At 38.1% G+C, this 12,448-nt stretch overlaps 1 long non-coding RNA gene and 1 other non-coding gene across 4 annotated transcripts; both read right to left on the minus strand.

Moving 5' to 3' along the window:
- Positions 1-2,270: 2,270 nt before the first annotated feature.
- Positions 2,271-10,841, minus strand: LOC145491637 (uncharacterized). Of its 3 annotated transcripts, none has more exons than XR_014049868.1 (5): positions 10,779-10,841; positions 9,263-9,343; positions 5,368-5,442; positions 4,735-4,819; positions 2,271-3,174 (listed from the first exon to the last, which is right to left on the minus strand). It is a non-coding gene; the product is annotated as an uncharacterized LOC145491637 (long non-coding RNA). The 3 variants fall into 3 exon arrangements; XR_014049869.1 differs by having other exon boundaries at positions 10,801-10,834; XR_014049870.1 differs by lacking the exon at positions 10,779-10,841 and adding an exon at positions 10,645-10,753.
- A 1,503-nt stretch (positions 10,842-12,344) lies between these two features.
- Positions 12,345-12,417, minus strand: Trnak-cuu (transfer RNA lysine (anticodon CUU)). The gene has a single exon. It is a non-coding gene; the product is annotated as a tRNA-Lys (tRNA).
- Between the last annotated feature and the right edge of the window lie 31 nt (positions 12,418-12,448).

Genomic DNA, 12,448 nt, shown 5'->3' on the forward strand with positions numbered 1-12,448 from the left:
TTCAGTCTACAACAAATAAATTGTCTTGCTACAATCAAAATTATCGCGCAACACTTTACTCTCTCAGTTCAGATCAAATAACATCTCTGAGTTACATTCAGTGTTTTTTAATGTAAAAGGAGACTAATCGGACCGCATGCCTGTAGCCTGAAACAGAAAAAAATTTTTTGGAACAAACAAAATTATTCTATAACAAATTTAAGTTGTCTTGCTACTATCAAAATTATCTTCAACCACTAAATTCTCAATCTTATAATGAAATAAAGCAGAGAAAAATGGCAGGACGATGAAAATTACTCTTGAAAGAGTATGGATGGTCATCTGAATTAATCACATGAACACACAGTTGTATAATTTACGAAATGATTATACTTGCAAGCATGTTCCGTCAATCTGAAACACACTTAAAAAAAATATCAACTCTGGCCAAATACCTCGATTGCAAATTACAACGAAGATTTCTAAAGAAAAACGAAGATTGCGAAGATCACTGTAAGGTTTTCGAAGACTTCCGAATATTCCCCAACGGTAACGAAAATCGGAAGGCTATAGGCAAATCGAACCTTTTCTTGCAAATTGTACCACAGTTACTTTTAAAATAAATTGAAAATATCTTCAGGTTATTGAACACACTACCAACTCTTTATTTTTAAACGTGCTACCTTAACGACCGATCAACGTTTGTTTAACCTCTAGATATTGAAGGTTTAGGCTTCTATAATCAATATCTGGTGTAAAAAAGGTGTTGTAAAAAGGAAAAGAGAGTGATAAACAAAAATAATCAATTAGGAGATATTGTCTTCATGTGCTACCAAATTCTCAGAACTACAGTCAAGAGCAAGTGAGACAATCGTTAAGGAGAATTCTTATTTTAACTTTTAAGTACGGACGAGTTCAGGATCTCGGAGAACAACAAGACAAAACGTGTTTCTCTAAATTCTTTAACATTTGCAAATCAAATTCGATTCTGGCATCGTTTGTTTTCAACAATTGTAGCTAATTTTCTAGCAATGACCTCCAAAAAGAGAACCTTTCGCATCAAACTACTACACCACAAACATTTAAAATGAGCAATTGTGCTGATTGTTTTTCAAGATTTAAAAGGCTGCCAACAATTATGTAACAATCATTACCCAAAACTAGGAAGACCAGCAACAAATTTGTAAACAAGGATGGTAATATTTGGATATGAATTGGTATTAAAAACGTGCCTTGTTATACAAGTTCTCGTGGCGCCTTTGCAAAATAGGTTTGTTTTCCTTTGTCATTTCTAACATTTAAATTTCTGGACGCCCAAAAGAAGAACCTAAACATTTTTCATTGATAAGCTTTGTTCACAACAGAGTAAAATATTTTCGAAAACTTTTCAACGAGATAGTTCAGTTTTCACGGTGGATTATTCCGACATTTTGACGAGTTCATAAAATATACTGAACCGGCGGAATAAATTTTGCGTTATTTTAGGTATAAACATCTTTGTGCTACCAGATATTGATTATTTTGTGGTGTTTACTCTTTGGCTGTTGCACGGAAAAAGAGAACGGAGCGAACGGTCGTATCGGAAGAGAAAATTAACTCACTTCAAAACTACAGTGGGCTAAAAAATAACACCATAGAAACTGAGCAAGTTTTCGGGCGGACAATGATTGATAAGTGTTCTTGCTCCTGTGCAACTGCTCCGAAGAGTACCATCTATATTATCGTCTGACAGAGGAAGATGAAATGACAAGCTTACAAACAGTTGCAGATCAAACTCGATTGGATATGAAATTAAACTCATGGTCAAGGTTACTTTGCGAGATTTAAATTACCCATTTCGGAATTAAATTTTATTCTGTCGCCTATTTGATCCGTTTGCCATTTCATCTTTTTCACGTCTCGAGGAACTCTTGCATCATCTCGCACAAAACCGTCGCGAAGTACGTTGAAAAACGAAATTTGTAGACTGTTTGGCGAAAATTTTTTTCGAGACGGAAAAAACCCTTTTGAAATATCAAAATTACTTTTTCAATGCGAGGTGGTACAGTAGTTTTTCACGTAATATTCTGTCAACTGTTGTCTTTGAGAATTTTTTGGCGATAAAAAAAACTTCTGAAGGGTAACCTCTTTGAATTTTTCTCAAAAAAAGTTGTAAGGGGAAACGCTGTGCAAATTTTTTCAAATTTTCCCGCCAAAAGTCTTAGTTTTTAAACGCGAACTTTTTCCTTCACTCTTTAAACTTAACTGATTTTCAATAATTAGTTACTTATTGCAAGACAATAAAAATTAAATGAAATCAAAAAGTGGTGGCTTTTATTGTGTACATTATTTTAGTATTGTTGAAAAATATAAAAGACAATAAAAATACTACAGCAAAGAGAAGTCAATTACACACGCGTCTTCAATAAAACTTTTATTGGCTTTTCACTGATCAATTAAAATTAATTACAAAGAATTTGAATAAGTAAACAAAAAAAAAAAATTTGCGCTTTTAAAAGGGTCTGGTAACTAGTCAAAATGTAGGCTATCTCTTTTACTATTTTTTGACTATGTAGGGTTGCCAAAAAGAAAAAAAAAATCTGCGCTTTTGAACAGAGTCTAGCCAGCAATCAAACATATGCTGTGACTTTTAATGGAAAAAATCCTACGTGGCGCAAGATTTTTTCCGCCAAAAGACTCAGTATAAGTTTGACTCGAAACCAGACACCATTTAAAATTGCAGACTTTTTTTTCTAAGGACAATTTTGCCACTCGTCGAGTTTTTTCTTGGCCCTTTTAAAAGCGCAACCTCTTCAATGCGTCGTCGAAAACTAGAAAGATTTCAGTTAATTTAGATACTAGACAATTTAGCAGTAGCTTCAACGAGTTTAATAACGAGACTTTCTACAAACTTGAAATACAATTCACGGCTTCCTGGAAAACTAGCAAGATACAAGACAATTCCGCAGAAACTACACAATTTGACAGTAATTCCAAATATGTTTAAATAAAAAAGTCTTGACTTTCGAGTTTTGTGATTTGAAATCACTAACACGAGCTCCGCCTAACAATCTTTCGCAAGAAACTCAATTGAGATAACCTTTGCCCTGTAAATCTACCTTTCTTTTAACACGTTGATCCACTGAGGAAACAACTAAACGAAGTGCTTTGCTTTCCTTTGCTTCTTTCTCCATGTTAATGCCACAGCATGTAAACCTGAAAGAAATATAAATTAAACGTCCTATTAAAAATGGATATAATGAAACCCAAAGGCAAAGAGAGTGTATGCTGAACTAAAGTTTACAAGTTAATTCTGTCATCGGGAACGCGCTTGTCGTTTGGTTATATCATCATCATAGAAATACCCGGAGTTTACATAATGATATTATGAACAACTTAAAACGAGGAAAAGCAGCAACACAAAATAAATAGCACCGGCTAAATATAGCACTTAAAGATTAACCTTCATTTTCAAGGTTTGCTGGAGAAAGGCTCACCAGCGAATAGCACACTGAAAAAATATACGGCAAAAATGTTGGCGACAAAACGGGCAGTATTTGCATTTTCTTTCTGAGGATGCATTTTCTTTCTGAGGATGAATTTATGCGTGGTTAATAGTCACCAATGCAATCTTAAAATAACTCGTGAAATTTTTAAAAACAAAAAGCTTTTGGGTAGCTTGACATTTTTACAGTATTAACGCCCAAGTCGCTAGTGGAGGGAAGGTGCCTACGAAGCCCGTGGGCTGCAACCGTAGTCACATCCCCAAGGTGTTAGAACACCCGAATGGCCTGCCCAACCCGCAACTGACCAAGCCACGAGCCCCCCGCGCCAAGCCCCCTACAGGCACCCGTCACACTCAAGCCAGATGGCATTGGTAGAAAAAAAAAGAAAAAAAAATGCTAAAAAGACGGGGGGGATAGGGAGGGAACGCCGAGAACCGCTAAACTATAATTCAATCCACAAAGCCACACTAACAGAGCGATGAACACACTGCGAGCACATGGGACGACAACACATGTACTAACCAAAAATACCGCTGGACAATGTCAGCCCCAGGGCTCTCACGACCATATGACTGCTGCAAACGCTACAGAACGCACCAAACGCTAAACAAACGCTAACAGATGGCCAAGGCACTATCAAACGCCTACAACAAAACGCTACTGACCAGACTAGCTCCTGGTCAAAAACTATGTAAAATTTCATTGAACTACATCAAACGCTACAGAACGCACCAATCGCTAACCAAACGCTCACAGACGGCCAAGACACTAACAAACGCTTATAAAAACGCTACTGACCAGACTAGCACCTAGTCGTTAACTATGTTAAATTTCATTTAACTATATTTAAAATCAAGGTTATGGACGCTTACGACCAAATACAACCAAAAATTGAAATATTTAAGACTGTCAGGTAAAATTTTAGGCTGATCACTCGGGGGGCTTAATGACTAAGGAAGCATTGATGCATGAACTGGAAAGCAATAATTGGTCGTTGATCCAATTAAGCCCCTTGTCTCACAATTTGAATATCCCACAACAAAAGTACCTCTGGCATTGCATTTTTAAGGAATGTTTGTATAACTTAACCCCGAAGAGCAAGGGTATCCAGTTAGCCATATAGCAAGGGTTCTTGAAATATCTGACCAGTGAAACAATAACATTCCTATTTGTTCAGATTCTTTTCCTGCATTGTGTACATTATTATTCCTAACACATGCACCATCAAGTGATTAAAAACCCTTCCTTTTAAAGGAAAATTGTGACTCACCTAATAAGGGATCCAGTGACTCAATGTGATTCTTTTTCTTCTTGAGTCTCAGCACAGCTTGTATTGTTTCTTCTCTGTTTTGTATCTAGAAAGAATCAGGAAATGCTTTAACCTTTATGACATCATTTATCTCTTAATTTCAAAAACTACTACACAGCTAAAAATAAACCATCGGATTTTTTTTCCATTTTCAACCCTACAGGGTCAAGTTCTGACAATGAAGGTAAGGTTAAGTCTTCATCAGGCCAAGTTATCAAAACCACCACAGCTTGTCCAGGTCTCTGTTGCAGTGATAAGGCATATTTATATCCTACCTGAATGGGATCCAAGTCAGTTGCAGGGTTGGCGCCCAGTATTAAATTCACCCATTACCCGTTTGTACACCTAGGTGGAGAGAGGTAGAGCGAGAGTAAAGTGTCTTGGCCAAGAACTCAATACAAAGAAGCTAACTATTGGCTCAAACCCAGACTGCTTGCACAGTCCAGTACACTAACCATTACAGCACCGTGTCTCTCCTCCCACAAAACAATACTCCTCAACAACAGTACCCCAGGCATTCTAGTCCTTTTGTACACCCACAATTATTCCTAGTACATGATACCAAACATAAATAAAATCGTGATTGTGACCTACTTTGGGATCCAATGTTTCAAATTGATTTCTCCAATGAGTCTCAACTGTTCTTTTCCTTGCTCCTCTATTTTGTATCTAGTAAGAAACAAAAAATAAAACATTTTATCCTTTGTGGAATTCCTTGATCTCATAAGTCATCAGATTTTTAAAGTTTCAACCCTACAGGGGGAGTTTCAATGACAAAGTAAGGTAAAGTCTTCATCAGGCCAAGTGACCCAAACTTATCCCAGTTTCTGTGGCAATTGATAAGGCGTCTTTCTACTCCCCCTCCCCCCTTTAAATGGGATGCTAGTCTGTTGCAAGGTTAGCCCCACTATGAAATTCACCCAATTCTTATTTGTATATCTGGGTGGAGGGAGGGATGCACTGTGAGAGTAACATGTCATGTCCAAGAACACAACGTGGTGCAATAGCTAAACTGTGAAACAATAACATCTCTATTTGCTCGCTCAACTGGAATAAATAAACTGTTCTATACATGCATGCATGGCAAAAGGCCAAAGGTCATTGTTTTGTGCCAAAAAAAACAAAGAACTTTGGCCTGAAAGTTCACAAAATAATGAGAAATAACTTGGTCGACCCTTGAACTAGAGTCAAAACACTGGTAGGAGTCAGGCATTGTAGATTGATTTCACCTCATCTACTTTGCAGTGTGGTTTGATGACCACGTGAATGCTGCCAATTGAGCAACCCAAGAACATGTTGGTGAATGCAGCATTTCTGTATCAAAGGCCCCGGCTGGGCTGCCTTATGTCACTTGCTTTGTGCAAAGAAATCCACTGCCAAACCAAACAAGTGTGATGCAAGCGCAACACTAGATCGAATAGACAGTATACATTTTTACTCCTGTTGATTTTACGAATAAAATTCAATCTGCCTTGATCTGGCCAGATTCGACCCTTATTGACAATTAGTTTTCGTAATTTATTCCTGTTTGCTTACTCTGGCAATGTGCGCATTATATGATAGTTTTTCTTCAGTTCATTGTTATCCCTAGATTTTACTTCTGTTATGGTTGCATTCAGTTTTTTGGCACTTCAGTATTTATGACCCTTTATCAAAAGGGTTTCCTAAAACAGATTGTCACACAGTTTTGAATGCCATGTTGTCTACGCGGCTCTGTTTCGTTGTTTGTTGCTTTATGTCATGGAATGAAATAATACTGATATCAGAGGAATCAAGAATAAGTTCCAGGTAATTCAAGTATTGCTTTTAAGTCTAAAGACTATGTTCTGATGATAGCCTGTACAGGCTACTCCCATGCTAAAAATAAAATATAAATTGAGTAAACAGAATGCAAGAGTTACACTACTGATAGCATTACAAATGCAATTCGATCTGGCCTGAAGCCCTGATCTGACCCATGATGGTATATATACAGTGAGATATTGATCATAGACCTAACAATTAATTTTTGTGAGTTATACATCTGTTTGCTTATTTGCAGAAAATGTACTTTAGAGGTTAATTTTAAATCCACTCATTGTCATCTTTCGATTTTTTTGCGAGACTGAAACCTGTCACTTCAACAGCTGTTATTTGTTGGCAAATTTGATTCAAGCGCAAGCGAAAACAACACTGTCAAAAATTAATGCCAGAAACAGCCTGTCACTAATAGCTACAAATGCTTGAGTCTCCAAGGTCTACATCACAGTCCCCTTAAAAAGATAAATGAATAAGGTGTCTTGAATCTGTACAGTGTGCAGCTGTCCCCTTACCCACAGGGGACACGAAAGAAGAGTCTCTATCGCCTATGCTCATATGTTGATAGAGCGAAGTTGAAGCTCAAACTGCCCTCATTTTGAATACATATCTAATGCTGGAATGCTGCGGTAACTCTAGCAACTTCCATTGCTCTGGCTTACAAACGAAGGAAGCAATGAATAAATGAGGAAATGCCGAAGAAATGTAACTAACAAATCAATGCTGAAAAATCAATAGCAGTTGACAGCTGAAGTAACAACTGCTAAACACCTACCATAAACTTCCAAAAGACCCCTTGAAAGTGACTCCCCGGAAATAACATCAAAAAATTGTGGCCCGCTATTAAATCCAGATAGTAGCGACCCCTTGAAGGTAACAAGCCCTCCGAAAGTAGCTAGCCCACCCTCAACAACCCCATCTCACCAAAAATAGTGAGACCCAGGTTCAATAGCATATTAAAATTTTATTTTCCACTGATCAATAGTCAGGTGAAAGTTATGTATGATAACTTGAATTAAGGCACTCTGCAACAAGGGAAGGTATTGCTTATGCCACAAAGCATTGTGAAATATCACAGGATCTAGAAATAAACAACTCATCATGTGGCAGGAAGAGAGTCGTACCAACTTTTTATATCATTTTTTGCTCTCCAAAAGTAATGACCCTCTGAAAGCAACTAGCCCCGGAGGCTCCTATTTCCAAAAGTAACGAGGGTCATATATAAAGTGGTGATGAGGAATAAACACAGTCTTTGACACAGATGAATGTTGCCGGCATGAAAAGCCAAAAGCGGATGACCACCACCGAAAGACCGCTACCAAAAGACCCTCTCAAAGGGCTAGAAAAGATTAGCTAATATTTGAGTAGAGAAGCTTGAAGTCAGTAACAAGAGCTGACCAAATGAGTGTAGTGTTGGCCAAGTGTCGGTAAAGTTTCGGCCAAGTAGCAGTGAAGTATCAGCCCACTCTTGGCTGACATGCGTGTCAGTCGATGTCAGTTGATATGTCAGCCAACTGTCAGCGAACATATCAGCCGATAGTATCGACCAATACTCGGTCGACAGATGCCTTAAGTAAACATGATCCGGATAGGACTCAGGTCTTTTAAAAGAATTGGGCAACATCATGAACTACAGTGTATCTGTCTACTCCAAAACCTGTGTTGGCCACCATTTCACTAGTCAAGAAAGAAAATACTGTGAAAGTTGTAAAAACCAAATTTGTCAGGGCTGCCATAACCTGTAACACCTGTTATGGCTGAGGTGGCTGGGTATGATTGATGGGACCTTGATGTTACAAGTGAACTTGCCTGTTGGGACACTCACTACTGTCCGCTTAATACAGGGTGTCTGCTCTAAACAGGTTCTCATATATTTTGAAATGTGCAATAGTAGTTAATTATTAACCCTTTTGAAATTAAGCTACTCAGCTTTAAAACGGTATCCCAGGACAACATTAAAGCAGGGTTCTAGATATGTTTACAAGGCAGAGTGTCAATAAGGAATACCAACAGGCCAATTCCCACTGCTCCTACCAAATCATTATCATTTTTCTATTAATTTGTTGGGTCATGTAGCTGACCTTATCTGATTTTTGACTGGAGACTCCTCACTTATCTGGAACACTGTAAAGGAGTCTGAGCCGAGCTTTAAGAAGGAAAAATCCCTTGAAGTGTCTGCTTATTGCAGGTTTTGTGTGATACAATGGCTATTTGTGTCCGTATCTGCTTAACCCATTGATGCCTGTGCTGCCTGTAGCCACCCGTGACGAGCGTTGGCTTTTGTTCCACTTCTGAGTGCATCATCACCTTTGACCAAAATTGGCATCATTTGTACTGTTTTCTAGTTCAAAATTTTGATTTCTGCGCATGCCCAAGCAAAAATGTCATAAAAAGCGATGCTAGTGTGGGAAAGAAAGGCTGCTGTCTTGTTGAAAATGCCCTTTTGGGTAGATTGGAGCTACTTTAGCCGATATCCATGCAGATTATGTCCAACATGTCCAAAAATGCTTTTTTTGTTGAAAATCTCCAGGGGTCAATTGGTTAACAGAGGTGTGCACCGAATGCAGGTTTGTTGAATCCAGTAAAGGTGGGAAGAAATTTTAGGGACTCAGCTTGTTGTCCTCTTAATAGAGGGTGTTCGCTTAATATGGGGTCCGCTAAATACAGGTTTCACTGTACTGTTATCACTTACCTACTAATCATAGTTTCCATGTTGATATTATCATGGGTCGTCTTGAAAAACTAGGCTCCTTTCACTTTGATGTGTTTCATTCTGTGGGAACAAAAATTTTACACGTACCAGGTGGCTCTTAAAGTAACTATATTACATACATTCATTCTACATTATATTTTATAATTAAATTTATGTCTGAGTGACTCTATGAACTATCATGTTGTACTCTACAGTTACTCAGTTTTGTACTCTGTACCCTGAATGTGCATATGTCATTGACCAATCAGAATTCAGAAATTATTTTGATAATCTTAGCTATAACAAAATTGATCATTCATCGTGCAGTCACTTGGATGTCCAATTAAAATATTGCAGGTATCCAGTCACAACTAAACTTTGTAATTGGATACCAATGCCCTTCAAACATCACTTAATTGCACTTCCCTAGCTTTCTTCTTAATGTTTTCTTCAGTGTTTATAACTTATGGAAAACACTCCTGAATTCTTTGCTCAAAAGAAGTTCTTTAAAGACTTTTTTAATCTTGAAGTTGGTTATCATTGGGATTATTAGTAATCGGCCCTGATCTGCATGTGTAGTTGATTTGAAATTACTCATGCGATTACACCCTGAATAATTATTGTGCTCCACTCAGTCCAATAACATATGAGTTGCTGACCAAGAGTGGGGTCAAGATGGCTGGATATTGGCCAAGTTTTGTTTTTGCATGTTTATGGACCAAAAAGAGTCAAGGTCCATCAACACGCAAAAAAAGAACAAGGCCAATATTCAGCCATCTTGACCACACAAGCCTGGTCAATATAGGAATTCTTTTATGGGCCATAACGCATAACCCCGAGTGGCAAGAGAGCGCCATCCTGCCTGCTGGGATAGCTAATCACAGCACAGGATTTGGTTAAACTTGCCTACTCAGGGAAGTAGCCATATATTAATAATACAATGAAGCACTAAAACTGGACCGGAATTCAGGGATTTCTAATCATTTTGATAATTTAGAGGGTTAACATCAACAATTCGCAGAGAGTTTCATGAAGGGCCAGGCACTATCAAATTGAGAATGGTTTTGCCTGCCTAGGTTTGACAATCTAGAGGAAAGTTTTCTGTATGAAGGTATGAAGATCATTTCAAAAAGTTTCGCCCATTGTGGAAACCAGTAATGAGCTCCTGCCTAAAGAAGTCCTAAAAACGTCAATTAAATGAAAGCCTTGCAATATAGTTTCAAGCAGCTGGGTTCAAAAATATGCACAGCTATTTGTTCTTGGACACTAATTGTTATGAAGGCCAACCTGGTGATTTAACAGCTTAGACTATGTACTGACTGGTATTGAAGCCCAAATAAAGTCATAATTTGTTACTGTTATGGCCTTGTGTTCAAATTCACCTTCTAAAACCACTTCCTTCCACTTGCATTAACTTCTGCAAGTTGCTTTTCAATTTGAATGAGCAAATCTTACGTACGATAATAAAAGAACATGCCACAGAAGAGCAAATAAAAAGAGAAAAACGCCAAAATACCTTATCTTGCTTGAAACAATACCCGCCACGTATAATCACCCGCCATATTTTCGAAGATATCATGCGTCTGGACACGTGATCTGCAATTAGATTGGCCTTGATGTACTCAACCGGATGTGAAATCACAGACCGTACTCGAAATTTTTGCGGGTTTTGCGATTTTTTGCCGTTTTTGCATGATCCGCAAAAATAAGTTCCCGCAAAAATATATTCCCGCAACAATTTCATCCGCAAAACTTTACTCCACCGGATTGATGCTGATTACCATGTTTTACATCTCTGCAATCTGCATGTTCAGGTTTCAGTTGATGTAGTTTAATTAAAAAAACAACAACAGATTACAATTAAACGCAACTTTCCGAAAAGGTTTATACCGGTCGTTTAGCCACCAAGTCGATTCGCCCCTAGCAGGTTAGCCCGCAACCAGAAGCCTATCAGCCAGCATGTTCTTACAAGAACGAGAAATAGACAGTGAAATAGACTTCTGGTTACATGTAATTGGGGGCTAATCATGAACAACTTCCAGGTTCTGGTTGGAGGCTAAACGCTTAGGAGGTAATCCTTGAAAATTGAAAAAAGTAATAACCGGCAAGAAAAACCAGTCTTTTACAATCGCAAAACTTAGTTCCCGTAAATTACAAAAAGTCGCCGATCTGCAAAAGTTTCGTGCCACACTGAACTACTTTTTAGAAAGATTTTTTTCATGCAGCGGAAGTGGTAGGGATGTTATATTTTTCAAAATTTTGCATTTAATTATATCTACAGAATCAAATTTTAAATTTGCAACTATTTCTCTCTGTAATTTAGGTATGCTTATTCAACACGTGATTTCTTGTTTTGTTTTGTTTAAAAGAACCCCCAGAGCTGTTGGGGTCGCTCATGTCGCTTATCGTAGCATTACAAAGTAGTTGTTCATATATGTTACCAGTTGTTATATACTTAACCTCCTCTGATACCTGTTGTTTATTTCTGAGTATGTAAAGGTGATTTTTTGGGGAAACTGTCTGTAAAGGAATATTCGTCGTTTTTCAGAAAGATTCAAGCCTACATGGAATATCACCAAAAAATGCGGGATTTCAATCGCAAATTAATGTTTCACATCTCCCCCGTGCGATCCCCCGGACAGTCTCCCTCCTGGAGCATTTTAAACTATGAATCCCCATCCCTCGGGGTAAAAAGTGTGTTCTAAAGCTTACTTTCAGTACGCGATCAAATGCTCCCGTGACCCTGGGACATACATGAGAAAAAAATCACCCTCGAACGACCGCTTTCAGTGTCCACTGTATCCGGGAGTCCGGGACTGTACCAAGGATAATTCTTTTATATAATTTTCACGAAGTGAGACTTTTATATTAACCTTCAAACGCTGATCGCGGATCCCAGTCTCCCTTCCCATTACCCAAATTCCAATAGACGGGTCCGAAAATCGCATATTAGTTAAAAAAGAAAGTGAGTTTTGATAATATCTTTAAAATTTTTTCCTTTGCTATTCGGCGTGTATAATTTTTAAATAAGTACATGCGACCCAAAAAATAGCAGTGAAAAAAAGAAGCAAAAATATTTTGTCGCCCAACGTGGGGCTCGAACCCACGACCCTGAGATTAAGAGTCTCATGCTCTACCGACTGAGCTAGCCGGGCTGACTTGAGATGGGAAGAAAATTTTTAATAT

Source organism: Orbicella franksi, chromosome 7 (genome assembly GCF_964199315.1).
Source record: "Orbicella franksi chromosome 7, jaOrbFran1.1, whole genome shotgun sequence".
NCBI classification, from domain to species: domain Eukaryota; kingdom Metazoa; phylum Cnidaria; class Anthozoa; order Scleractinia; family Merulinidae; genus Orbicella; species Orbicella franksi.